The following is a 10,000-nucleotide window of genomic DNA, read 5'->3' as shown; positions in this document are numbered from 1 at the left end:
GAGACATGCATGGCTTAATCTTTGAGACAAGCATATGACTACTGGCAGGATCAACCAGGGAACTGCGTGCTTATACGATCGGTCCACGAGATTGCCGGTATGGCCAAACCCGTTCGCCTCTCGTCATGTGGCACTAGCCATGTCGATTGACTTCGACTAGCGCCGCACATCAGTAAGTGCAAGTCCTCGACGAAACGACGTAACAGCCCCCAGTCAGCATGAGACTCAAGCTATATATACATCATCATCATCTCGGACAAAACACCGATCAAAAATGAGAAAGTTTCTAGAAACAATCCCTCGCCAAGGCGTCCATATATAATACGAACCCCCGGCTATCAACTAATTTCTTATACACATTCCATCTCGACCCTTCGCTATACATGTGAATATAACGACACGGTGATTCGAGATTCAACAATATTTGTCGCTCGGAACGAATTGAGTGGTTGCAAATTTTTTGTGAACATAACCCGCAACGGGCAGAGGATCACGATTTTAAGGTTGGTCGCTTAAAGGCCATTCGACTACAAAGAGACGAAGCGGACCGCGACCTCGCTGCATGAGGTTGACGAAAGCGACCCAAGATGCGAAAGCCGAAACCAACACACCTTGCCAGTACCCAAACGCCGAGGTCGGATTCGGGTCTACCACTTACCAACTGAATATCATCCTAAAAAGAACTCCAAACAGTCTAGGACAGGACCCATTCTCCACCCCTTCTATATATGTCAGGAGAACCCCGGATTCCCCTCCAGACACGATTTAGCAAACTTTTCCCGATCGATCCGACCCACCGAGGCCGTTTCGACCGTTCGCCGCGCCTACTAGAGCTGATTTCTTCGGACTCCGATCAGAAAATCCGCCGATGCATGTCGTTAACACCTAGTCCGCCTCGTCCGATCGATCGAGGCCGTTTCGACCGTTCGCCGCGCCTACTAGAGCTGATTTCTTCGGACTCCGATCAGAAAATCCGCCGATGCATGTCGTTAACACCTAGTCCGCCTCGTCCGATCGATCTAGGCCGTCTCGATCCACCCATCGCGCATCGAAAGTCGCATCTCTCGAACTCCGATCCGGAAATCGGCCGATGCATCACGTTAACTATTTCTTATATATCTAATATAATATACATCGAGACGGTAAGAATTCTTTTAATCGAAGATATACATATACTTCTCATCAATATCCAAAAGCTTATCGAAAAATAAATTACTCAACTTTTACGTGAAGAATCGTTCACCCAAACCTTATCCCCTATATATGTCAGGAGAACCCAAGGTTCCCCTCCAGACACGATTTAGCAAACTTTTCCCGATCGATCCGACCCACCGAGGCCGTCTCGACCGTCCGCTGCGCCTACTAGGGCCGATTTCTTCGGACTCCGATCAGAAAATATACCGATGCATGTCGTTAACACCTAGTCCGCCTCGTCCGATCTATCTAAACAGTCTCGACGCACCCAACACTCTTTCAAAGTCGGATTACTCGGACTCAATCTGAAAATGGACCGATGCATGACGTCAACACTTAGCCCGCCTCGTCTGATCGATCTAAGCCATCTCGACCCACCCAACACGCCTTCCAAGTCGGATCACTCGGACTTCGATCTGAAAATCTCCGGACTCATTTTTATGAATATCCCCAGTCAGTAAGAACGTTATTTCGCCAATATATACCAACAATAAACCATATTCCAATAGCTGAACCAAAAATATAATTCCCGATCCAAACGTTCTGCATCGCCCAACGCGACCACCTTCCCTATATATGTCAGGAGAGCACAGGGTTCCCCTCCAGACAACACTTACGCTCTATCCCCGACTCTCGGTCGATCGATAGGCCAGGTCAGCGGTGTCTGTTTCGGCCGAAGCTCGGACTTTGGTCAAAATGTTCCGATACAAAATTTGAACCAAGATAGATACAGATATGATTCCTTCTTAAATATACGTTGATTATCGAACAGAATATGGTAAATATTTTGCGATGACCGAGGATTTCATGAATTTTTTTTTTTTTCGAAAAAATTTTCTGTTATCGGAATTTCCTCAAATTTCATTTGGTTGCCTACTAATGCATATTAAAAACGATAATCAACAATCAGAATCATTATTTATCATTTATTTCAATTTTTATAATGAAAAACGTTCACGTCCTTTCGCGCCTCTCGATCGTCGTTTACGTGATGCATCGGTCAGCCCTAGTTTACGTGGTGCATCGGTAAGATCGAGTTCACGTTCTGCATCGGTAAGATCCAGTTCACGTGGTGCATCGGTAAGATCGAGATTACGTGGTGCATCGGTAAGATCGAGTTTACGTGGTGCATCGGTAAGATCCAATTCACGTTCTGCATCGGTAAGATCCAGTTCACGTGGTGCATCGGTGAGATCGAGTTTACGTTCTGCATCGGTGTGATCTAGTTTACGTTGTGCATCGGTAAGATCGAGATTACGTGAAGCATCGGTATGATCGAGTTTACGTTCTGCATCGGTCTGGACTTAGAGATATATTTTCGACGTGAAAATGTTCCGATACAACTTTTGAACCAGGATAGTTAGAGAGATGATTTTTTCTGGGATGTACGTTGATTGGGGAATGGATTGTGGAAAATAACTTGCCATGACCGAGGTGTTCTCGAATTTTTTTTTTTTTTCGAAAAATATTTTCTGATTTTGGATTTTACTCAAATTTGATTTCGTTGCCTTCTAATGTGTTCTAAAAGAGTAAATCAGTAATCAGAATCGAAAAATATTTTTCGGATTTTTTTTTTTTTGAAAAAAAATTTTCTGATTTTGGAATTTCCTCAAATTTGATTTGGTTGCCTTCTAATGTGTTTTTAAAGCGTAAATCAGTAATCAGAATCAATATTCATTGTCGACTTTAATTTTTATAAGGAAAAATGTTCACGTCCTTAAACGCCTCCCCATCATTAGCCCGAGTCCAAGTCGATGTCAGTCCCGAGCGGACGGTGTCAGATACTACCTATCGCCCCGGTCTGGACTTGGCGAGGTATTTCGACGTGAAATGTTCCGATACAACTTTTGAACCAGGATAGTTAGAGAGATGATTTCTTCTATGTTGTACGTTGATTGTGGAATGGATTGTGGGAAATAACTTGCCATGACCCAGGTGTTCTTGAATTTTTTTTTTTTTCGAAAAAAATTTTCTGATCTTGAAATTTCCTCAAATCTGATTGCGTTGCCTTCTAATGTGTTCTAAAAGAGTAAATCAGTAATCAGAATCAATATTCATTGTCGACTTTAATTTTTATAAGGAAAAATGTTCACGTCCTTAAACGCCTCTCCATCGTTACCCCGACTCCAAGACGATGTTAGACCGGAGCGGACGGTGTCAGATGCGACCGATCTCCCCGGTCTGGACTTAGCGAGATATTCCGACGTGAAATGTTCCGATACAAAAATTTAACTGTGATAGTTAGAGAGATGGTTCCTTTTGTGATGTACGTTGATTGTGTAATAGAATATGGAAATAAACTTGAGATGACCGAGGTCTTCTGGGATTTTTTTTTTTTTTCGAAAAATATTTTTCGATTTCGGAAATCCCTCAAATTTCATTGAGATATGTCCTAATGTGTTCTTAAAGCTTAAATCAACAATCAGAATTAATATCCAAAAGTTATTTCATTTTTTATGAGGAAAAACGTTCACGTCCTTTCCGCTCCCAAAAAGTGAGATATCATAGAAAATATCGCAATATATGTTGTTTACGGCCATACCACGCTGAAATTGCCAGTTCTCGTCAGACCCTTGCGCCGAAAGGTTGTCGTCTCCAGACCTCTCAGAATTACCTGTATAATTGTGAAAGTGTTTCAAGTGTTCGTCTCATGCCCTCGGGCGATTCGCCACATTCCGTAGACGAAACAGGGCGTAAAACCCCTCCGGCGTTGGCCGCATTCCGAAGTGAAGCCGCTCTGTCTAGACTTTACGGCGACTAGCCGCATTCCAAACCCAAGTGTTAGTGAAATCTACCTGAAATTTACCTGTTTTGGGTCGATTTGGACAAAACTGACCGTATTTGAAGTGAAAGTGACTAAAGTTTCTAATTTAAATTCCTCCGAGCGAGGAATTTAAATCGAAAATGACGCTCGATAAGATGGAAATCGAGAACAACGATACAAGTTCCGGCGAGGAAAGCTCCACCTCCACCGCACCAACCAAAAAATCGAGGACTACCGATATCAGCAATCCCAAATTCACGCACCCAACCACCAAAAAAACATTAAAAAGAAAGACGGTCCAGCACGTTGAAATCAAAAATAGATTCAACTACCTCCCTGAAACTACGAAGGACGAAGTTGAACCTAAATCTGCCAAAAAACCGCCCCCAATTGTCGTACTGGGGGTATTTACAAATCACGCCAGAAAAGTGAGGGAAATAAAATCCGAAGTAGACGGAAACTTCTACTTAAAATATGGGGTAAATGACACCACCATATACAGTGAAACCTTGAAGGACCAAGAAAAAATCATGAAATTCTTGGACAAAAATGGTATACAGTACCACACTTATACCCCCAAACACCTAAAGACCCACGCTTTTACGTTGAGGGGCCTAGAGCAAGACATCGAGCTGGAGGAAATTAAGGACGATTTAATAGGCCAGAATGTTCCTGTAATACAAATCCATAAGATGAGGGCGACGCAATCCCCGGCCTACATGGTGGTGACCGACAATACAGTCACCTTAAAACAGCTACAACAACACATAAAAGTTGTAAGCTACACTAAAATTAGGTGGAATCGGTACACCACCAAAAAAGAAATCATTCAGTGCCACAGATGCCAGTTGTGGGGCCATGCCACCGCCAACTGCCATAGGGCGGAAAAATGCCTCAAATGCGCCGAGTCGCATTTGACGATGAACTGCCCCAAACCAATAACAACCTTGGCTAAGTGCATTAATTGCCATGGAAGTCACCCGGCAAACAGCATTGACTGTCCAATCTACAAATCTATAATCGAAAAGAAGAACTCCAGGAGTTCCAGAGCCGCAGTCGCCCCCAAACCGAGATACAGGCCAGCCCCAATTCCAGAAAGCAACCCCTGGGAACAGAGGAAAGCCGCCTATGAGGCGACAATCAAAGCAAATAAGGTGAGTGACAATACCAGCAAAAGCGCACCCACCATCCTGCCAAATATCCCATCTACGCCATCCCCGGAATTCCAATCAACAGGAAATCCATTTGAGGAAATTCAAAATGAATTTAAAAAACTCAATTCTTATATCAACCTAAATAAATTCCTTGAAAGTATAAAGCTTTTAAATAAAAAATTAGAGAGTGCCGCTTCTCAACAGGAACGGTCGAAAATATTCTTTGAATATGTAATTACCTCAAATGGATTCTAAGTCCTTGAAAATAGTTACGTGGAACGCCAACGGTGTGTCTCAAAAACACACCGAAATTGAGAACTTTCTAAATTTCAACAAAATAGACGTACTTACAATTAACGAGACTAGACTGAAAGACATAAACAAATTCTTCATTAACGGTTACAGAACCTTTAGAGCGGACCGAAACGACAATTCTGGTTTTGGTGGAGTCGCCATTCTTGTGAAGAACAGTCTTAGTAGCGCATCCACCATCTCGCCTTTACCCAAAGTAAAGTGCACAATAGAGAATATTAGTGTAATTTTTAATGAAAACTTCGTTATTACGGCGGTGTACAACAGCCCTAGTAACAAATTCACCAATAATTGTTTAAGGAACCTGTTTACAATTAAAAAAACCGCCAACGTTATCGTTCTAGGCGACTTGAACGCTAAGCACGAAGAGTGGAACTGCAATTGCAGAAATACTAACGGGAATCGCCTTTTCAGTTTCCTTGAATCCAACAATTATATAACCTTGAACGTCCCTAGTGGACATACACATTTCCCGGGCAATGGCAAAGCACCAAGTACAATAGATTTGGTGCTTACCAAAAACGTCCGCATAAACAGTATCCCAGAAACTAGTTGTCAACTGGGATCTGACCACAACCCAGTTATTTTCAAAGTCAACATTGATATCGAAAGAAACCCAGCCAAGTTGGTGTACGACTACTCAGTCACCAACTGGGATATCTTTCGTAAAAAATTGGATAGCAAAATCGCTATCAACAACAAAATTGAAACCGCCTCAGAAATCGAAAGGGAAATCGAGACGTTTACGAAGGCCCTCAAATATGCTCGCGATAAAACAACCCCTAAAAAACAACAAAATTTAGCGTACAAAAAACTCCCCCCTCATATAATCGATCTTATCAAATCGAGAAATAGAACTAGGAAACTTTGGCAAAAACATAGAAATTCAATAGACAAAGAAATTCTCAACATTTATACTCGCGAAATCCGGAAAGAAATTAAAAACCTCCAGAATGAAAGATGGGAACAAAAACTCACTAAAATAAATAACGACAGAACCTTCCTTTGGAAAACAGTCCAAAGTAATATCAAAAAATACTCCGAGGTTCCCATCTTAATCCAAAATTCCGCGGAATTCTCTACCGATAAAGAAAAAGCGAACATATTAGCGGAAACCTTCGAAACCGCTCATCATATTTCTCAAGCCGATGACCATGAACAGGCGGACATACGTAAAACAGTAGAAAATTTCCTTAACTCCAACAGGTTCGTTAAACCAGAACAAAAGTTCTTAACGAACCCAACGGAAATTTTCGAATTAATTAAAAAACTCCCGATGAAGAAAGCTCCGGGAAACGACGAAATAGATAATAGGCTGATCAGAAATCTTTCTAAAAAATCAATAGTTCAATTGAACTATATTATTAACGCAATTTTTAAATTCCAGTACTGGCCTAAGTGCTGGAAAACGGCGATAGTTACGCCCATCCCCAAATCCGGAAAGATCACGACCTCTCCGAGTAATTATCGCCCGATCAGCCTATTATCTAACCTTAGTAAATTGACTGAGAAAATACTGTTGACTAAAATCAATTCAGTAATTAAAAATAACCAGATTAAAGACGACCATCAGTTTGGATTCAAGGCAAAACACAGCTCGACACAGCAAACATGCAGAATAGTCGTAGATATTATTAACAATTTTAATATCAAAAATCATACGGTCCTGCTCCTTCTAGATATCGAAAAAGCTTTCGATAAAGTCTGGATAGAGGGCCTGACCTACAAAATGATAAAATTAGAGTTCCCCAAGTTCATTACGAAACTGGTGAACTCCTACTTATCAGATAGGAAATTCACTGTCCGAGTAGGAAAGGAAATTTCCGACCCCATCGACATTACTGCGGGCATTGTACAGGGCTCTGTCCTCGGACCTAGATTATTTAATATCTATGTCCAAGATATCCCAATGCACAAAAATACAAACCTAGCACTCTTCGCAGATGATACAGCAATATATGCTCATTCAAACTGCGCTGAAGACGCTAACAACGAGCTTAAAACCCATCTCAAAATTCTTCATAAATATTTTGACAGATGGAAAATCAAACTGAACGAAGCGAAAACCGAACAAATCGTGTTTAGCAGAAGGAAAAATAATAAAATTATCCAAAATAAATTAAAAATAGGTGACATCGAAGTTCAACCCAAAAACAGTATCAAATACCTAGGAGTTGAACTAGATGAAAGACTTAACTTTCACCGACACATCAAAAATCAAGTCGCCAAAGGTTATGCAACAAAAAAGAAGCTATATCCTCTATTGTGCAAAAAAAGTCATTTAAATTCAGATAACAAAATTCTTTTATACACCTCATATATAAGATCGATCATCACTTACGCCGCGCCGGCCTTCTGCCACCTGAGACCCTACCCTTTGAGATCGATACAAAGTTTACAGAACAAAGCACTAAGACTGGCTCTAAACAAGCCGTACTTTACAAGAATCTCAGACCTACACGAACAAGCAAACATACCGACAATACGAGAATACATAAACAAAATCTCCAATGACTTCTACCAATTCCAGTGCAACTCAAACAGACTGACAAAAAATATAACGAAATCGCGAATCCACGCAACAAACTCCCGACTTCCCCATTCCCTCCCTTACCAACACCTTCCTACATTCCTAAAACCCCAAGCCAATCCCCATAGAAACGCCATCCGCTAAAGCTGGTATTGTCACTCAACGACATTTTGAAAATGGTGTCTTATCGACGAGATTCGATGAACGCTAGAACCGCCATTGCAAAAGGTGTGTCCATCGCCCCGTAATCGTAATGACCAATCGGCCCCCGGGTTTCGACCCAATAGCGGCACGAGCGGACTTACGAAGAAAGGGACTGGCCACATCCAGCAAATGGCGACCTAACCGATTCGTATCTCGCCGATTAGCATAACGGAACTCAACTTCCAATTGTAAATAACTGTAAATATGTGTAAATATATGTATATATCCCCCTACCTCCCCACTTCCTACCCCAAATTATTTCAATCAGGTTTTTATTTTTAATTTTCCTGAATAATTCCTAATGAGAACATATAAATAAATAAACGATATTAAACAAAAATCCCCCTTATCCCCAATTATTTTAAGATATTCAATCATTTTTATTATCATAATTAAATGTATATACTTGTACTAAGTAGAAGCTTTATAGCCCCCCCAATGTATTATAAATAAGTTCATATACCAACTTATAATGTATTTCTTAACACCAAATATACATGTTTGAATTGAATTGAATTGAATTGAACACTGAAGCCAAGCAGCGTCGGGCGCGGTTAGTACTTGGATGGGTGACCGCTTGGGAACACCGCGTGCTGTAAGCTTTTTTTTTACGTTCTGCATCGGTCTGCCGAGATAACGTGGTGCATCGGTATGATCGAGTTTACGTTCTGCATCGGTAAGATCGAGATTACGTGATGCATCGGTAAGATTGAGATTACGTGGTGCATCGGTAAGATCGAGATTACGTGGTGCATCGGTAAGATCGAGTTTACGTGGTGCATCGGTAAGATCCAATTCACGTTCTGCATCGGTAAGATCCAGTTCACGTGGTGCATCGGTGAGATTGAGATTACGTGGTGCATCGGTAAGATCGAGTTTACGTGGTGCATCGGTAAGATCCAATTCACGTTCTGCATCGGTAAGATCCAGTTCACGTGGTGCATCGGTAAGATTGAGATTACGTGGTGCATCGGTAAGATCGAGTTTACGTGGTGCATCGGTAAGATCCAATTCACGTTCTGCATCGGTAAGATCCAGTTCACGTGGTGCATCGGTAAGATTGAGATTACGTGGTGCATCGGTAAGATCGAGTTTACGTGGTGCATCGGTAAGATCCAATTCACGTTCTGCATCGGTAAGATCCAGTTCACGTGGTGCATCGGTAAGATGGAGATTACGTGGTGCATCGGTAAGATCGAGATTACGTGGTGCATCGGTAAGATCTACTTTACGTTCTGCATCGGTCTGCCCTTGTTTACGTGGTGCATCGGTAAGATCGAGATTACGTGAAGCATCGGTATGATCGAGTTTACGTTCTGCATCGGTCTGCCCGATATTACGTGGTGCATCGGTTCAGCCCTAGTTTACGTTGTGCATCGGTCTGGACTTAGAGATATATTTTCGACGTGAAAATGTTCCGATACAACTTTTGAACCAGGATAGTTAGAGAGATGATTTTTTCTGTGATGTACGTCGATTGGGGAATGGATTGTGGAAAATAACTTGCCATGACCGAGGTGTCCTCGATTTTTTTTTTTTTTCGAAAAAAATTTTCTGATTGTGGAATTTTCTCAAATTTGATTTGGTTGCCTCCTAATGTGTTCTAAAAGAGTAAATCAGTAATAGGAATCGAAAAATATTTTTCGGATTTTTTTTTTTTTCGAAAAAAATTTTCTGATCGTGGAATTTCCTCAAATTCGATTTGGTTGCCTTCTAATGTGTTTTTAAAGCGTAAATCAGTAATCAGAATCAATATTCATTGTCGACTTTAATTTTTATAAGGAAAAATGTTCACGTCCTTAAACGCCTCCCCATCATCAGCCCGAGTCCAAGTCGATGTCA

At 41.4% G+C, this 10,000-nt stretch overlaps 1 non-coding gene across 1 annotated transcript in view; it reads right to left on the bottom strand.

The window, feature by feature from the left end:
* Nucleotides 1-61, bottom strand: part of LOC123687652 — a 1,906-nt gene extending 1,845 nt beyond the window's left edge. Inside the window, exon 1 of the ribosomal RNA XR_006749367.1 lies at nt 1-61. This exon is cut by the window's left edge and continues 1,845 nt beyond it. This is a non-coding gene — a ribosomal RNA (small subunit ribosomal RNA).
* Between the last annotated feature and the right edge of the window lie 9,939 nt (nt 62-10,000).

The sequence above is a fragment of the Harmonia axyridis genome, chromosome X (genome assembly GCF_914767665.1).
Source record: "Harmonia axyridis chromosome X, icHarAxyr1.1, whole genome shotgun sequence".
NCBI lineage: Eukaryota > Metazoa > Arthropoda > Insecta > Coleoptera > Coccinellidae > Harmonia > Harmonia axyridis.
The sequence above is the reverse complement of the archived record's forward strand: the minus strand, read 5'-3'. Positions and strand labels throughout refer to the sequence as shown.